This window comes from Nerophis ophidion, linkage group LG29 (genome assembly GCF_033978795.1).
Source record: "Nerophis ophidion isolate RoL-2023_Sa linkage group LG29, RoL_Noph_v1.0, whole genome shotgun sequence".
NCBI classification, from domain to species: domain Eukaryota; kingdom Metazoa; phylum Chordata; class Actinopteri; order Syngnathiformes; family Syngnathidae; genus Nerophis; species Nerophis ophidion.
The window spans coordinates 7,585,397-7,605,076 of record NC_084639.1 but is presented as its reverse complement, the minus strand read 5'-3'; the positions used below and the strand labels follow the sequence as shown (position 1 = coordinate 7,605,076).

The 19,680-nt window shown below is 43.5% G+C and overlaps 1 protein-coding gene across 4 annotated transcripts in view; it reads left to right on the top strand.

Moving 5' to 3' along the window:
• diaph2 (diaphanous-related formin 2) overlaps window positions 1-19,680 on the top strand; it is a 1,158,885-nt gene that overhangs the window by 319,706 nt on the left and 819,499 nt on the right. The gene's annotated exons all lie outside the window — the stretch shown is intronic.

Here is a 19,680-nt window from a genome sequence, read left to right as displayed (position 1 = left end):
AAATCCCTTATCTGCTTATTGTGTTACTAGTGTTTTAGTGAGATTATATGGTCGTGCCTGTACAATCTGAAGGTCAGCCCCGCACCTTTCTTCAGCACCAGTCGACGGGTGGTGGCGATGCCCATCTCTGCCCTTCGCAACGGACCCTTTTCGAAACACGATCTTTCGAAATGATCGCTGCATAATACACTGTACTTTGTGTGTGTGGTCCGATTTAACCTTGTTCGCTTGACCGCTCTGTTCCATAGTAAAGCTTCACCCGTCATCTTTCGGGAATGTAAACAATGGAACACCGGCTGTGTTTGTGTTGCTATAGCCGGCCGCAATACACCACTTCCCACCTACAGCTTTCTTCCTTGATGTCTCCATTGTCCATTGAACAAATTGCAAAAAGATTCAGTAACACAGATGTCCAGAATACTGTGGAATTTCGCGATGAAAACAGACGAACTAATAGCTGGGAACGATGCTGGAACAAAATGTCCTCAACAATCCGTGACATCACACGCACGCGTGATCATACTAAGATGTTTCAGCCGGATATTTTGGCGCGAAATTTAAAAAAATTGGTCGGTAGTAGTGGGTTTCAGTAGGCCTTTAAGACTGCGTGTGCAATTGTAAAGTGGTGCAGACCGCCTTAATTGAGTTATTAAATGTATTTATTATTACATTTCTGCCGATTTGTCACATGTTGAAGCATCAGCGCACATCTAGCATCTATAACACCTTTAAAGTTAAAAAGTTAAAGTACCAATGATTGTCACACACGAACTAGGTATAGCAAAATTATTCTCTTCATTTGACCCATCACCGTTGATCACCCCCTTGGAGGTGAGGGGAGCAGTGAGCAGCAGCGGTGGCCGCGCCCGGGAATAATTTTTTGTTGATTCAACCCCCAATTCCAACCTTTGATGCTGAGTGCCAAGCAGGGAGGTAATGGCTGCCATTTTTATAGTCTTTGGTATGCCTCGGCCGGGGTTTGAACTCACAACCTACCCATCTCAGTGCGGACACTCTAACCACTAGGCCACTCAGTAGGATTTCTCTATCGCAATCAAGACTGTGGAAACATATGCACACTGGCACTTCATTTAGGATTTTATCGGTACTGTTACGCTCAACTCACATTTTACTGTGCAAATCGTTCTCCTCCCAAGAAGCAGCAGGAACTCTGCAAGCAAGGTGTAGGTAAATAAACGATTTATTCTTCACAAATCATTCAAAAATACCAAAATACAAGACACAAAACAAAAGTACCAACGATTGTTACACTCTATAGGTGTGGCAAAATTATTCTCTGCATTTGACCCTTGATTACACCCTGGGAGGTGAGGGGAGCAGTGAGCAGCAGCGTTGGCCGGGCCCGGGAATAATTTATTGGTGATTTAACCCCCAATTTCAACCCTTGATGCTGAGTGCCAAGCAGGGAGGTAATGGGTCCATTTTTATAGTCTTTGGTATGACTATACAAATATCATACCTAAGACCGCCCTGAGATGGGTAGGTTGCGAGATCAAACCCCGGCAGAGTCATACCAAAGACTATAAAAATGGGACCCGTTACCTCCCTGCTTGGCACTCAGCATCAAGGGTTGGAATTGGGGGTTAAATCACCCAAAAAATGATTCCCGGGTGCGGCCACCGCTGCTGCTCACTGCTCCCCTCACCTCCCAGGGGATGAACAAGGGGGTGGGGTCAAATGCAAAGGACACATTTCACCACACATAGCATGTGTGTGTGACAATTATTGGTCATCTACTGGTCACACTTATCAATAACACCATGTACCAAATCAAATTGCTTGGAGGTGGGTAAGCTCAACCAAACTCGTTCCTCACATTAGGCGCACCGGGTCATAAGGTGCACTGTCGAGTTATGGCACATCAAACAGTGCATCCTACACTTATCTCGTATGTTTGGCTGCCATCTACTGGTCACACTTATCAATAACACCTTGTACCAAATAAAATTGCTTCGAAGTGGGTAAGCTCAACCAAACTCATTCCTTACAATAGGCACATCGGGTTATAAGGTGCACTGTCGAGTTATGGCACATCAAACGGTGCAGCCTACACTTTTCTCTTATGTTTGGCTGCCATCTACTGGTCACACTTATCAATAACACTTTGTACCAAATAAAATTGCTTCGAAGTGGGTAAGCTCAACCAAACTCATTCTTTACATTAGGCGCACTGGGTTATAAGGTGCACTGTCGAGTTATGGCACATCAAACGGTGCAGCCTACACTTATCTCTTATGTTTGGCTGCCATCTACTCGTCACACTTTTCAATAACACTTTGTACCAAATAAAATTGCTTCGAAGTGGGTAAGCTCAACCAAACTCATTCCTTACATTAGGCACATCGGGTTATAAGGTGCACTGTCGAGTTATGGCACATCAAACGGTGCAGCATACACTTATCTCTTATGTTTGGCTGCCATCTACTGGTCACACTTACCAATAACACTTTGTACCAAATAAAAGTGATTCGAAGTGGGTAAGCTCAACCAAACTCATTCTTTACATTAGGCGCACTGGGTTATATGGTGCACTGTCAAGTTATGGCACATCAAACGGTGCAGCCTACACTTATCTATTATGTTTGGCTGCCATCTACTGGTCACATTTATCAATAACACTGTGTACCAAATACAATTGTTTGGAGGTGGGTAAGCACAACCAAACCCATTCCTTACATTAGGTGCACCGGGTTATAAGGTGCATTGTCGAGTTATGACACATCAACCCGTGCAGCCTACACTTATCTCTTATGTTTGGCTGCCATCTACTCGTCACACTTATCAATAACACTTTGTACCAAATAAAATTGCTTCGAAGTGGGTAAGCTCAACCAAACTCATTCCTTACATTAGGCGCACTGGGTTATATGGTGCACTGTCAAGTTATGGCACATCAAACGGTGCAGCCTACACTTATCTCTTATGTTTGGCAGCCATCTACTGGTCACACTTATCAATAACACTATGTACCAAATAAAATTGTTTGGAGGTGGGTAAGCACAACCAAACCCATTCCTTACATTAGGTTCACCGGGTTATAAGGTGCATTGTCGAGTTATGGCGCATCAAACCGTGCAGCCTATACTTATCTCTTATGTTTGGCTGCCATCTACTCGTCACACTTATCAATAACACTTTGTACCAAATAAAATTGCTTCGAAGTGGGTAAGCTCAACCAAACTCATTCCTTACATTAGGCGCACTGGGTTATAAGGTGCACTGTCGAGTTATGGCACATCAAACGGTGCAGCCTACACATATCTCTTATGTTTGGCTGCCATCTACTGGTCACACTTATCAATAACACTATGTACCAAATAAAATTGTTTGGAGGTGGGTAAGCACAACCAAACCCATTCCTTACATTAGGCGCACCGGGTTGTAAGGTGCATTGTCGAGTTATGGCACATCAAACCGTGCAGCCTATACTTATCTCTTATGTTTGGCTGCCATCTACTCGTCACACTTATCAATAACGCTTTGTACCAAATAAAATTGCCTCGAAGTGGGTAAGCTCAACCAAACTCATTCCTTACATTAGGCGCACAGGGTTGTAAGGTGCACTGTCCAGTTATGGCACATCAAACGGTGCAGCATACACTTTTTTCTTACGTTTGGCTGCCATTTACTGGTCACACTTATCAATAATACCATGTACCAAATAAAATTGCTTCGAAGTGGGTAAGCTCAACCAAACTCATTCCTTCCATTAGGCACATCGGGTTATAAGGTGCACTGTCGAGTTATGGCACATCAAACGGTGCAGCCTACACTTATCTCTTATGTTTGGCTGCCATCTACTGGTCACACTTATCAATAACACTATGTACCAAATAAAATTGTTTGGAGGTGGGTAAGCACAACCAAACCCATTCCTTACATTAGGCGCACCGGGTTATAAGGTGCATTGTCGAGTTATGGCACATCAAACGGTGCAGCCTACACTTATCTCTTATGTTTGGCTGCCATCTACTGGTCAGATTTATCAATAACACTTTGTACCAAATAAAATTGCTTCGAAGTGGGTAAGCTCAACCAAACTCATTCCTTACATTAGGCGCATTGGGTTATAAGGTGCACTGTCGAGTTATGGCACATCAAACGGTGCAGCCTACACTTATCTCTTATGTTTGGCTGCCATCTACTGGTCACACTTATCAATAACACTTTGTACCAAATAAAAGTGATTCAAAGTGGGTAAGCTCAACCAAACTCATTCTTTACATTAGGCGCACTGGGTTATATGGTGCACTGTCAAGTTATGGCACATCAAACGGTGCAGCCTACACTTATCTCTTATGTTTGGCTGCCATCTACTGGTCACATTTATCAATAACACTGTGTACCAAATAAAAGTGATTCGAAGTGGGTAAGCTCAACCAAACTCATTCTTTACATTAGGCGCACTGGGTTATATGGTGCACTGTCAAGTTATGGCACATCAAACGCTGCAGCCTACACGTATCTCTTATGTTTGGCTGCCATCTACAGGTCACACTTAAGTGCGTCTTATATTCCGGAAAATATGGTATACCGTACATGAGACGTCACAATACATCCTGGATCATTCTTTTGAGGGAATAACCTTCCATTAAAAAAAACAAACAAGCAAACTAAAATGCAGCAAAGTTTTACCCTCAATGCCTAACACAATTTTCAGCAGGTAAACACGTTTATCGTCATTTTGAGTCTCATTCTAGAAGCGACAAATCTCCACTTCCTGTTGCTCATTAACGGATTTTAAGTCCTACATACACAATCATTTTATTTTTCAGCTGCAGGCGTCATTACTGACCTTTTTTTTTTTGTTTGTTTTTACTGTTTTTGTTAACAAATATCTTTTCTCTCCACTCTAAATGGGCTCCTCAGTTTTGTATTTTTCGGGTCCCACTCGTGCACAAGGGCACACGTATTTACCAGCTGCTGAGGAAGTGTCATCATAATGCGAATCAATGAGCGCCGTATGGGAAATAAACGGTCGTTGCATGAGCAAAAAAAAACCAAAAAAAAAACAAGTTTGCCCGCGTCCCCATGGGAACAACTACCTTGTCTCCATGTTTGTACCAGTCAGCAGAGCTCTTGTCCTCTTTGGAAACCATTAGCTTGAATAGCCGTTCCCCAAAAAAAAAAAAAAAGAGTGAGTAATTCAACCACTCCGATCTATTAATTACACGTGTCAGCAGGTGTAATTAACATTTCTTATTGTGTTCTACTCTCACTTTTCACCGCTTTGCAGGTGCTAATGGCGAGCATTAATTAGTCTTCCTTTGGACTGACTATGCTGCGCAATATCCTGCTTTCTCGACCAAGAAATTGTAGGTTGTAGTCATTATGGCGTACACCGGCTGACAAATGGAACGGATTTGACGGGATACAAGTGGAACACTCAGTGGTTCATAAAGAATGGATTTCAAAGCACCTTTTTATTAAATGCACCTTTAACATATTTGATATTAAAGGCCTACTGAAACCCACTACTACCCACCACGCAGTCTGATAGTTTATATATCAATGATGAAGTGTTTCCCACAGGTCAGGCATCTATTTTTGGGGGTGTGGTCGGGGGGGATGACCAAGAAGGACGCGGAGTTGGAATATAATTACAGCACTTTATGTCTATATTTATATACATATTTATATAATATTTACATATTTATATAATATGTAACTACAAGCTTCATTCACAGACAGAGTCCCATTGCTTTTATGAGCGGTCGAGTGAGTCAAAAGCCGGAAAAAAAAAATATATATATATCTACATATATTTTTTTGTATTATTATTATTTTTTTATTTTTTATTTGTGGCGGCCGTAATTCTTTCGTGGGGGGCCGCCACAAATAAATGAATGTGTGGGAAACCCTGAATGATGAAATATTAACATTGCAACACATGCCAATACGGCCGGTTTAGTTTACTAAATTGCAATTTAAAATTTCGCGCAAAGCATCCTGTTGAAAACGTCGCGGTATGATGACGCTTGCGCGTGACCTCACGGATTGTAGCGGACATTTTGGTCAAGCACCGATCCCAGCTGTAAGTCGTCTGCTTTAATCGCGTAATTACACAATATTGCGGACATCTGTGTTGCGGAACTTTTTCCGATTTGTTCAATTAATAATGGAGACGTCAAAGAAGAAAGATGTAGGTGGGAAGCGGCGTATTGTGGCTGCCTTTAGCAACACCAACACAGCCGGTGTTTCCTTGTTTACATTCCCGAAGGTGAAGCTTTACTATGGAACAGAGCGGTCAAGCGAACACTGTTCTCTACCACATGTCAACCGGCAGGTTTCGGTGAGAAAATTGTGGTAATAAGTCGGCTCTTGCCGTAGATATGAGCGGAGCTTGCGTCGTTCCTCGTGCAGCTGTCAAAGAGGCAGCTGCAGACTCTCTTGCCTCCTCCGACCGGCCGCCCCTGAACGTGGCATGCTTCCACCGAGGAGGAGTGTAAAAAAAAAAATCAGCCCGGCCCGACCGGCTGCCTTCGCTTCACCTCGTCGAGAAACATAGCTTCCCTCAGAGACACTGGCGGTCACCACACCCGTGGCCACAACCCTCCTACTTTGAGGTACGACTATGTAATCGCACTAAAACACTAGTAACACAACAAGCAGATAAGTTTTTTTTCCAGAATTATCCTAGTAAATGTGTCTAATAACATCTGTATCGCTCCTACTGCCCTCGTCTTTTTTTTTCTAGTCCTTCACTCCTACTTTCCTCATCCACAAATCTTTCATCTTCGCTCAAATTAATGGGGAAATCATCGCTTTCTCGCTCCGAATCGCTCTCGCTGCTGGTGGCCATGATTGTAAACAATGTTCAGATGTGAGGGGCTCCACAACCCGTGACGTCACGCGCACATCGTCTGCTACTTCCGGTACAGGCGAGGCTTTTTTATTAGCGACCAAAAGTTGCGAACTTTATCGTCGATGTTCTCTACTAAATGCTTTCAGCAAAAATATGGCAATATCGCTAAATGATCAAGTATGACACATAGAATGGACCTGCTATCCCCGTTTAAATAAGAACATCTCATTTCAGTAGGCCTTTAAAGGACTTGCACCTCATTATCCGTTCAGCATCCGCAGGGCATTAAGTCGACCTTGCGTCTTATATACTGTAATATTGTACATGGTAATTGGTTATATATTTTATAAACATATAGTATAATATATTGCCAAATGATCAGAATCAGGTGTCCTAATCACTTGGCCCGGCCACAGGTGTATAAAATCAAGCACTCAGGCATGGAGACTGTTTCTACAAACGTTTGTGAAAAAATGGGCCGCTTTCAGTGATTTCGAGCGTGGGACTGTCATAGGGTGCCACCTCTGCAACAAATCCAGTCGTGAAATTTCCTCGCTCCTAAATATTCCAAAGTCAACTGTGGGCTTTATTATACGAAAATTGAATAGTTTGGGAACAACAGCAACTCATCCACAAAATGGTAGGCCACAAACTGACAGAGAGGGGTCAGCGGAAGCTATTAGCCCACGTACAGGACGCAGAGAGATTCATGGAATGGGTTTCCATGGCCGGGCTGCTGTATCTAAGCCATACATCACCAAGTCCAATGCAAAGCGTGGGATGTAGTGGTGTAAAGCACGTCGCCACTGGACTCTAAAGCAGTGGAGACGCGTTCCTTGGAGTGATGAATCTAGTTTTTCCATCAGGCAATTTGATGGACGAGTCAGGGTTTGGAGGTTGCCAGGAGAATGGTACATTTTGGACTGCATTGTGCCGAGTGTGAAATGTGGTTTGGTGGAGGAGGAATTTTGGTGTGGGGTTTGTTTTTCAGTAGTTGAGCTTGGCCCCTTAGTTCTAGTGAAAGGAACTTTAAATGCTCCAGGATACCAAAAGTTTTTGTCAATTCCAAACTGGGAACAGTTTGTAGTGGCCCCCTTCCTCTTCCAACATGACTGTGCACCAGTGCACAAAGGAATGTCCATAAATACATGGATGACAGAGTCTGGTGTGGATGTACTTGACTGGCCTGCACAGAGTCCTGACCTGAACCTGATGAATTAGAACAGAGACTGAGAGCCAGGCCTTCTCGACCAACGTCAGTGTGTGACCTCACCAATGCGCTTTTGGAAGAATGGTAGGAATTTCTTATAAACACACTCTGCAACCTTGTGGACACCCTTTCCAGAAAAGTTGAAGCTGTAATAGCTGCAAAAGGTGGACCTGCATCATATTGAACCCTATGGGTTAGGAATGGGATGGCACTTCAAGTTCATATGTGAGTCAAGGCAGGGGGCTAAATACTTTAAGCATTTTATTGTTGTGGAAGTCGCTTCCTTCCGGGTTCTTTGGGCCACCAGTCACCGACATCACCACTCCTTTTCAGGGTCAACAATAATGTTTATTTTACAATAAACGCCAGATCGTGCAAAATCTTGATGTGCTTTCCAGCAATTATCTTTCCTCGATGGTTTCCCTAAAGAGTCGTCTGTCTTGCTCACGCTCCCATCGGGCTTCGCCAACCGCCATCAACAACTCCCCCTCTCCTTCCCGACTGCTGCTTTTAACAGAGCGACAGGTGATTAGACAAACACTCTCAGCTGTGTCATCTACGCACCTGTCGCTAATCTCGACGCCGGTTCTGCCACACCCCGCTTCGCTGCAGGTCCGCAGGCCACGCCCCCCACAATTGTGTATCGGTATATATTATCCATCCATCCATTTTCTACCGCTTATTCCCTTTGGGGTTGCGGGGGGCGCTGATGTCTATCTCAGCTACAATCGGGCGGAAGGCGGTGTACACCCTGGACAAGTCGCCACCTCATCGCAGGTCATGCAAGATGAAGGTTGTAAAATATGTTATACAAGAAGATTGTTCTAGAATGTGTTGTGATGAATATTCTCGTAGTACAGAAAATAAAGTATATATTTATTTTAATTAATAATTCAAAATAATGCTGACAACTATATTAATATCTGTCCGCACAAATTTCGTATGACGCAGAGGTCAAAGCGTATGAAAAAGTATCGGTGAATAGTGCAAAAAATACAGAATGTTTTTACATTAATTAATAATTCAAAATAATGCTGACATTGATATTAATATTTATTTGCACAAATTTCATATGACACAGAAGTCAAAGCGTATGAAAAAAGTATTGGCTTATAGTACAACAAATACAGTCTATATTTCTAATAAGTAATGATTAAAAATAATGCCGACAATAATATTAATACATATCCACACACATTTCATATGACGCAGAGGTCAAAGCGTATGAAAAAGTATTGGCTTACAGTAAAAACAATACAGTATATATTTATTTTAATTAATAATTCAAAATAATGCTGACAATAGTATTAATATGTATCTGCACACATTTCATATGACAGAGATCAAAGCGTATGAAAAAGTATCGGCTAATAGTACAAAAATACGGTATATATTTGTTTTAATTAATAATTTAAAATAATGCTGACAACAATATTAATATTTACCCTCACAAATCTCATATGACACAGAGGTCAAAGCGTATGGAAAAAGTATTGGCTTATAGTACGAAAAATACAGTGTATATTTATATTAGTTAATAATTCAAAATAATGCTGACAATAATAGTATTTATCCGCATAAATTTCATACGACGCAGAGGCAAAAGTGTATGCAAAAAGTATTGGCTTGCAGTACGACAAATACAGTAGATGTTTGTATTAATTAATAATAAAAAAAAATGCTTACAATAATATTAATATTTATCCACTCAACTTTCATATGGCACGGATGTCAATGCATATGTAAAAGTATTGGCTTATAGTAAGAAAAATACAGTATATATTAATTAATTGAAAATAATGCTGACAATAATATTAATATTCATCCGCACAAATTTCATATGATGCAGAGGTCAAAGCACATGAAAAAGTATTGGCTTATAGTATGAAAAATACAGCATATTTATATTAATTAATAATTCAAAATAATGCTGACTATGATACTAATTATTATCTGCACAACTTTCATTTGACACAGAGGGCATAGCGTATGAAAAAGATTCGGCTTATAGTACGTAAAATCCAGTCTATATTTATATTAATTAATAATTAAAAATAATGCTGACAATAATATCAGTATTTATCCGCATAAATTTCACATGACGCAGAGGCAAAAGCGTATGCAAAAAGTATTGGCTTGCAGTACGACAAATACAGTAGATGTTTGTATTAATTAATAATAAAATAAAATGTTTACAATAATATTAATATTTATCCACTCAACTTTCATATGGCACAGAGGTCAAAGCATATGTAAAAGTATTGGCTTATAGTACGAACAATACAGTATATATTAATTAATAATTCAAAATAATGCTGACAATAATATTAATATTCATCCGCACAAATTTCATACGACGCAGAGGTCAAAGCGTATGAAAAAGTATCGGCTTATAGTAGGAAAAATACAGCATATATTTATATTATTTAATAATTCAAAATAATGCTGACAATAATAATAATAATATTTATCCGCACCAATTTCATATGACACTGAGGTCAAAGTGTATGAAAAAGTATCGGCTTATAGTACAAAAAATACAGTATATATTTATATTAATTAATAATTCAAAATAATGCTGACAATAGTATTAATGTTTACACGCACACATTTCATATTACGCAGAGGTCAAAGCGTATGAAAAAATATTGGTTTATAGTACAAAAAATACAGTATATATATATATATATATATATTTATATATATATATATATATATATATATATATATATATATTTTTTTTTTTTTTTTTTTTTTTTTTTTAAATAATTTTTTTAATTAATAATTCAAAATAATTCTGACAATAATATTAATATTTATCCGCACACATTTCATATGACACGGAGGTCAAAGCGTATGAAAAAATATTGGTTTATAGTACAAAAAATACAATATATATATGTATATATATATATATATATATATTTTTTTTTTTAATAATTTTTTTTATTAATAATTCAAAATAATTCTGACAATAATATTAATATTTATCCGCACACATTTCATATGACACGGAGGTCAAAGCGTATGAAAAAATATTGGTTTATAGTACAAAAAATACAGTATATATATATATATATATATATATATATATATATATATATATATATTCATTCATTTTTTTATTATTTTTTGTATTAATAATTAAAAATAATTCTGACAATACTATTAATATTTATCCGCACACATTTCATATGACACGGAGGTCAAAGCGTATGAAAAAGTATCGCCTTATAGTATGAAAAATACAGTCTATATTAATACTACTTAATAATTCAATATAATTCTGACAATAATATTAATATTTATCCGCACACATTTCATATGACACGGAGGTCAAAGCGTATGTAAAAGTATCGCCTTATAGTATGAAAAATACAGTCTATATTAATACTAATTAATAATTCAAAATAAAGCTGACAATAATATTAATATTTATCCACACACATTTCATATGACGCATAGGTCAAAGCGTATGAAAAAGTATCGGCTTATAGTAAGAAAATTACAGTATATATTTATATTAATTAAAATTTCAAAATAATGCCGACAAAAATCTTGTTTATCGGCAGTAATTTGCGATCATGTCGAACTTAGTGCTGACGTAAGAATTGTTGGATAACTTTTGAAACCATTTATGCACAAACTGAGTCATCTGGATATTCCTCGATTCAGCATTTTTGTAAAAGCAGCAATACATTCTAGAAGCATATACTAAAATATAGTTTTACCCGCCGAGTGCTGAGCATGACGCTCTTCTCGTCCCCATGGTGTTTGGGCAGCCTGCTAATTTGCTCCCGCAGGCCTGTGTTTGTCTAATAGTTTAATTGTCGAGGCTGCGCACCTGTTTGGCAGCGCAGGTGGCCGCAGGGCCCATTGTGCTGAGGGCTTTATCTCTCAGGCAGTTCCACACAGGTGCGTGGCGTGCAGCCTCCGCAGATCCACCCACAGATGGCATCGCCCGGAGCGGCGGATGCCGACTGTTTCCAGTCTCTCCTCCTCAGCTGCAGCAGTGTTTTTCTCCCACTTTTTCTTTCTACGCCCTCGACAATTACCTGGCTTGTAATTCTATACTCCTTACTTTTATTTTGCCGTGTTGGATGGAGAACAAGGAATGTTAAAGCTTAAAATGCATTTCTATCCAGGTTCCTTTATGACTTGTACACAGATATTTAAGGACCAGGAAAAAAATCAAGGTTGCAAAAGAAATAATTAGCATATATCGGCCGATACATGCTTTGAAATGTGATATCGGAAATGATCGGTTTCAAAAAGTAAAATGTATGACGTGCCGGCCCAGTCACATAATATCTACAGCTTTACACACACACACAAGTGAATGCAAGCATACTTGGTCAACAGCCATACATGTCACACTGAGGGTGGCCGTGTAAACAAATTTAACACTGTTACAAATATGCGCCACACTGTGAACCCACACCAAATAAGAATGACAAACACACAAACGCACCGTAACACGACATAAACACAACAGAATAAATACCCAGAAACCCTTGCAGCACTAACTCTTCCGGGACGCTACAATAGACACCCCCCCGCTACCTCCTACCAAGCCCACCTCAACCTCCTCATGCTCATTGAGAGAGAAGATCATGTCCCAAATTCCAAGCTGCTGTTTTGAGGCATGTTGTAAAAAATAATGCACTTTGTGACTTCAATAATAAATATGGCAGTGCCATGTTGGCATTTTTTCCCATAACTTGAGTTGATTTATTTTGGAAAACCTTGTTACATTGTTTAATGCATCCAGCGTGGGCATCACGACACAATTAGGCATAACAATGTGTTAATTCCTCGACTGTATATATCGGTACATATCGGTTGATATCGGAATCGGTAATTAAGAGTTGGACAATATCGGAATATCGGACATCGGCAAAATCTCTAATTTACATCATTGTCATCATTATTGTTTTTTTTTTGTATAAATGTAAATAAAACATATTTAAAATTATTAGAAAATAAATTTCTTTGGAAATGCAATTTATTTATTTTTTTTATTTATATTTATTACACACTTTTGTGTAGCACTAAATCTGTATTTGTTTCAATTACAGATAAAGACAGTTTCATAATTGCCATCAGCAAAAAAAAAAATAAAAAATCCATGAATTAGCAGCTCTGTGTTACAAGTTGTAGAAAACGTAGGAAAAAGTAGCGGATAGTAGTCCGGATTATATATATGTATATATGTGTTTATATATATATATATATATATATATATATATATATATATATATATATATATATATATATATATATATATATATATATATATATATTGGGGATAGGTTGATTGGCAACACTAAATTGGCCCTAGTGTGTGAATGTGAGTGTGAATGTTGTCTGTCTATCTGTGTTGGCTCTGCGAATAGGTGGCGACTTGTCCAGGGTGTACCCCGCCTTCCGCCCGATTGTAGCTGAGATAGGCGCCAGCGCTCCCCGTGACCCCAAAAGGGAATAAGCGGTAGAAAATGGATGGTTATATATATATATATATATATATATATATATATATATATATATATATATATGTAGGTGTGGGAAAAATCACAGGACTACTTCATCTCTACAGAACTGTTTCATGAGGGGTTCCCTCAATCATCAGGAGATTTTAATGGAAGCATTCACATACAATGGTTTATATAGGGCACAGAGTGGGTGGGTACAGGCAGGCGTAGGGGCGTGGTGATTGGCTCATGTGTTACCTAGGAGGTGTTTCCGTCTGTGGCGGCATGTTGAAATGATTTTACTGCACTTGTTGAGGGATGACAGGTCTGAATATTCAATAACATGGCAAATTCATGCATCTAGCACACCTTACAACAGTGGTAATAAAAGATGCAACCTAGGCTTAAAAGAGAAACCGTTTATTATATATCATCCAGACCTGTCATCCCTCAACAAGCGCAGTAAAATCATTTCCTGTACCCACCCACTCTGTGCCATATATAAACCATTGTATGTGAATGCTTCCATTAAAATCTCCTGATGATTGAGGGAACCCCTCACGAAACAGTTCTGTAGAGATGAAGTAGTCTTGTGATTTTTCCCACACATACATATTGCGCTCTACCACGGTATCAAGCACTATTCTCTGGGAAATCCAATCAAGCCATATATATATATATATATATATATATATATATATATATATATATATATTAAAGGTCCTTTTCAATTGCTCGTCGATGAAGAGACATTGATTAAAAAATATTCAATTCCATCCAAGTGCTTTACTTTCTTGTTTCACATCACAGCAATGCTCCGTTAAGATTCAAGACGCGCTACTCGGAAAGTCCGATGCATTAAACTGTATTCGGGCCCGTTACGAAAATTGGTCGGGATATAATGTAGCCTGGTGTTTGACATGCTAAATCACTCGACACGGTCCGCGCCGGTGCTGGGTTTCAAGCGACGCAAAGAGCATCACTTGGAAGCGCGTGTGGGTCAGTGATCCCCCACGGGAGGACGACTAAAGGACCGCACTTGAAAGGTAATACGGGACAAATAGATGCTTCCGATAAAAAGGCCGCCCGCCTATTTCTGATAAGATGCAATGTTTCCCGCAGGACTGCGATCTTTTATTTTTTTCAAGGTTTGCTGCATGCTTTGAATGGGAAAAGGTACTGCGACCTGGGGGGGCATACTTGCCAGCCTCGAGACCTCCAAATTCGGGAGATGGGGGGCGTTGAGGTGGGCGGGGTTTGGAGGTAGCTGGGGGTGTATATTGCATACTTGCCAACCCTCCCGGATTTTCCGGCAGACTCCCGAAATGTATCGCCTCTCCCGAAAACCTCCCGGGAAAATTTTTTCCCGAAATTCAGGCGGAGCTGGAGGCCACGCCCCCTCCAGCTCCATGCGGACCTGAGTGAGGACAGACTGTTTTCACGTCCGCTTTCCCACAATATAAACAACGTGTCTGCCCAATGACGTTATAACTGTAGAATGATTGAGGACGAGTTCTTGGTTTCTTATGTGGGTTTATTGTTATAAACGTCCTCCAAGCGGGGTAACAACACACAACAACAGCAGTCACGTTTTCGTCTACCGTAAAGCAGTTAGTCTGCTGTAAACAGCAATGTTGTGACACTCTTAAACAGGACAATACTGCCATCTACTGTACATGCATATGGTTAGAAAAATAGTGGCAGAGAATAGAACAAAGATGGACAATTCAACCCTTAACTCATCAATGAGTAGATGAGTGTTATGTGTGTAATTAAATGAACACTGAAATTCAAGTATTTATTTTATATATATATATACATATATATATATATATATATATATATATATATGTATATATATATAGCTATAATTCACTGAATGTATTTTATATATGTACCCCGCCTTCCGCCCGATTGTAGCTGAGATAGGCGCCAGCGCCCCCCGCGACCCCAAAAGGGAATAAGCGGGAGAAAATGGATGGGATGGATATATATATATATATATATATATATATATATATATATATATATATATATATATATATATGGAATACTTGACTTGGTGAATTGTAGCTGTAAATATACTCCTCCCCTCTTAACCATGTCCCGCCCCCAACCACGCCCCCCACCCCTCATCTCCCGAAATCGGAGGTCTCAAGGATGGCAAGTATGGTATATTGTAGCGTCCCGGAAGAGTTAGTGCTGCAAGGGATTCAGAGTATTTTTTCTGTTGTATTTATGTTGTGTTACGGTGCGAATGTCATTTTCCAAAAAGCTCCATGGAGCCACCAGGTCGCCGCCGAAGAGCCGCACGTGACTCTAGAGCTGCGGGTTGCTGACCACCCCCGCCTCAAATGAAGGGACCAGACATGACCACTGAGCTCCGCAGAATCCTCTGCAGTTTGTCGGTCCGTCCACTGCTGCGTTCGTGAAAGCGCTCGTTTATTTTTGAAGGAAAATAGATGCCTGCTGCTCTCCTGCAAAGCACAATCAACATGAGTAGGTTGTGAGTTCAAACCCCGGCCGAGTCATACCAAAGACTATAAAAACGGGACCCATTGCCTCCCTGCTTGGCACTCAGTATCAAGGGTTGGAATTGGGGGTTAAATCACCAAAAATGATTCCCGGGCGCGGCCACCGCTGCTGCTCACTGCTCCCCTCACCTCCAGCCTTACGTCGTGGTTGCGAACTCCTGGTTTTGTTTGCCTGTAAATAGGAGTATTACCAGGGACAAGGACTGGGATCACTGACTGGAACTCTTCTAATGATCTTTGCTCACTCAACTGCTTCTGTTTGCTTGTTTGTGTCAACATATTTGCCATTCAAATTGAAACATTTGGACAAATAAACTGTTGCGTTGTCCACATATTGACACCAAATACACCGATGACTATAGCAAACCAAATGTAAGTTTTTGCCACTGTGACCGTCTCGCACCGTCGTCGTGCGGGTTCTCAGGACCACCAAGGAATGACATTCTGTCCAGCAGGTGTGGACTTCTTTTATTTTGCATTAAGTAAGTCTCTGGCTGGTTTTCTTTGCTGCCTTCCCGTTTTTCTGCTCGCTCTTCCGCGTCAGCTTTTCGGCTGCATGCATCGACTTCCTTCTGGCTCTTTCTTTCTCCGTCTCTCCCCCCCCCGCTGTTTACGGCCGCTGCCCTTTTATAGAGTGCGAGAGGAGATTTAAATTGGGCCCAGCTGGTCGACCCAAGCACCTGATAATATTTGCGGGGTTGATTCCGTCGCGCCCCGCCTCGCTGCTTGCTCGCAGTCCACGCCTCCTCGCCGCCATCTTGGGCCGGGCTCCAGCATGCCCTGCCTTGCTGTCGGACTGCCGCCCACACCTCCTCCCCGCCATCTTGGGCCTGGCCCCCGGCATGCTCTGGCATGCCCCGCCTCGCTGTCGGACTACCGGCCACGCCTCCTCGCCGCCATCTTGGGCTGGTCTCCGGCGTGTCCTGCCTCGCTGTCAGACTGCCGGCCACACCTCCTCGCCGCCATCTTGGGCCTGGCTCCGGCATGCCCTGCCTCGCTGTCGGACTGCTGGCCACGCCTCCTCGCCGCCAATTTTGCAGCGGGCTCTGGCGTGCCCTGCTTCGCTCTCGGACGGCCGGCCACACCTCCTCGCCGCCATCTTGGGCCCTTGGGCGCCATCTCCAGCGTCCCCTGCCTCGCTGTCGGACTGTTGGCCACACCTCCTCGCCGCCATCGTGGGCCAGGCTCAGGCGTGACCTCCCTCGCTGTCGGACTGCCGGCCACGCCTCCTCGCCGCCATCTTGCAGCGGGCCATTGTGTGCCTGGCCTCGCTGTCAGACTGCCGGCCACACCTCCTCGCCACCATCTTGGGCCTGGCTCCAGTATGCCCTGCCTAGTTGTCGGACTGCCGGCCACACCTCCTCGCCGGCATCTTGGGTCTGGCTCTGGCGTGCCCTGCCTCGCTGTCGGACTGCCGGCCACACCTCCTCGCCGCCATCTTGCAGCGGGCTACTGTGTGCCTGGCCTCGCTGTTGGACTGCTGACCACGCCTCCTTGCCGCCATCTTGGGCCGGGCTCCGGCACGCCCTGCCTCGCTGTCGGACTGCCGGCCACGCCTCCTCGTCGCCCATCTTGGGCCGGGCTCCGGCGTCCCCTGCCTCGCTGTCGGACTGCCGGCCACACCTCCTCGCCGCCATCGTGGGCCAGGCTCAGGCATGCCCTCCCTCGCTGTCGGACTGCCGGCCACGCCTCCTCGTCGCCCATCTTGGGCCGGGCTCCGGCGTCCCCTGCCTCGCTGTCGGACTGCCGGCCACACCTCCTCGCCGCCATCGTGGGCCAGGCTCAGGCGTGCCCTCCCTCGCTGTCGGACTGCCGGCCACGCCTCCTCGCCGCCATCTTGCAACGGGCCATTGTGTGCCTGGCCTCGCTGTCAGACTGCCGCCCACACCTCCTCCCCGCCATCTTGCAGCGGGCTACTGTGTGCCTGGCCTCGCTGTTGGACTGCTGACCACGCCTCCTTGCCGCCATCTTGGGCCGGGCTCCGGCACGCCCTGCCTCGCTGTCGGACTGCCGGCCACGCCTCCTCGTCGCCCATCTTGGGCCGGGCTCCGGCGTCCCCTGCCTCGCTGTCGGACTGCCGGCCACACCTCCTCGCCGCCATCGTGGGCCAGGCTCAGGCGTGCCCTCCCTCGCTGTCGGACTGCTGGCCACGCCTCCTCGCCGCCATCTTGCAACGGGCCATTGTGTGCCTGGCCTCGCTGTCAGACTGCCGGCCACACCTCCTCGCCGCCATCTTGGGCCTGGCTCCGGCATGCCCTGCCTAGCTGTTGGACTGCCGCCCACACCTCCTCCCCACCATCTTGGGCCTGGCTCCGGCATGCCCTGCCTCGCTGTCGGACTACCGGCCACGCCTCCTCGCCGCCATCTTGGGCCGGGCTCCAGTATGCCCTGCCTAGCTGTTGGACTGCCGCCCACACCACCTCCCCGCCATCTTGGGCCAGGCTCCGGCGTGCCCTGCCTCGCCGTCGGACAGCCGGCCACGCCTCCTCGCCGCCATCTTGGGCCGGTCTCTTGCGTGCCCTGCCTCGCTGTCAGACTGCCGGCCACACCTCCTCGCCGCCATCTTGGGCCTGGCTCCGGCATGCCCTGCCTAGCTGTTGGACTGCCGCCCACACCTCCTCCCCACCATCTTGGGCCTGGCTCCGGCATGCCCTGCCTCGCTGTCGGACTACCGGCCACGCCTCCTCGCCGCCATCTTGGGCCGGGCTCCAGTATGCCCTGCCTCGCTGTTGGACTGCCGGCCATGCCTCCTCGCCGCAATCTTGGGCCAGGCTCCGGCGTGCCCTGCCTCGCCGTCGGACAGCCGGCCACGCCTCCTCGCCGCCATCTTGGGCCGGTCTCTTGCGTGCCCTGCCTCGCTGTCGGACTGCCGGCTCCGCCTCCTCACCGCCACATTTTCCCAATCCGCCCAATGTTTTGTCTGATTTATAATTTGACCAACTTATGATGGAGTCAAGAACAAAGTTCCACTTTAACAGAAATGAATGCAAATCATCACTTTCTACTCATCCTTCATCTCACAAGTGGCACGACATTCCTTAAATCTAACAGCACCATCATGCAAAGTCACATAAACAAAGTGAATTCTGCTCCCTCGTCCGTGACGCCTTGTCTTCCGTCTTTTGTTGTCCTCGTCCTTTTGTTATTTTTTTGTTTGTTTTGTTTTGCTTCCCTGATTCAGGGAACGCAAACACAGACACTCTGCACTGTTTTTCTGCACTTCACTGAGTCGCTTTGTGCTCGCTTCGTTTTGTGCTGTCAGGAAATATTGAAGGCTCAATTTGAGCCCCTTTGTGTGTACCTGGACCAACAGACACGACAGTAAATATCATTGAAAGGACATGCAGCTGCCTCAGAAACAAACATGGCGTCGAACAAATGCTGTGCTGAATACCTAGAATGTCATAAAAAAGTTGGCGGAGGAATCTTTGATTTTGATGTGTGCTATGATCTTCAAAGCATTCAAAGAAATGTTCTCATAAAGTAATGAAGACATGAGGTATGGTGTTCTTGGGATGCAACTCAGTATTCTTCTTCCTCCAAACACGTTGAGTTGAGTTTATACCAAAATGGATACATGGATGATACAGCAGAGGATTGGGAGAATGTCATGGGGTCAGATAAATCAAAATAGAACTT